Consider the following 401-nt stretch of genomic DNA (forward strand, 5'->3'; position numbering starts at 1 on the left):
TGCGGTGATTTATTAAAGCTTAAGAGGTCCGGGAGGAAGCCAAGAGAAATCTGCAGAGCGCGCGGCGGAAACCAGCCCCCGGTTAGGCAGGATTTGGGGCGTTTTTAAACCGTCCTGGATGCGCCAGCCTGGCGCCCACCCAGGCCTGGGTCTGCTGTGGGCGGGCAGGTGGCATCCTCCTGCGCCGTCTGATCGGAACGCGTGTCGTGCCCCAGGGTCTGCACATTTCTATCAGCTTTAGGAGACGGGTATTGCAGCAATAACTTACTGTTACTCTAAGGAAAAAATCCAACTCTTAATAATTCTATCAATAGCGTTCCAAAAAACATGACTTAAAGTACAAAAAAAGAGAATATAGTGGTCAGACTCCCGGTATTATAAAAAAAACAGTATCTCCCCCC

Source organism: Buceros rhinoceros, unplaced genomic scaffold (assembly GCF_000710305.1).
Source record: "Buceros rhinoceros silvestris isolate BGI_N320 unplaced genomic scaffold, ASM71030v1 scaffold11945, whole genome shotgun sequence".
Taxonomy (NCBI): Eukaryota; Metazoa; Chordata; class Aves; order Bucerotiformes; family Bucerotidae; genus Buceros; species Buceros rhinoceros.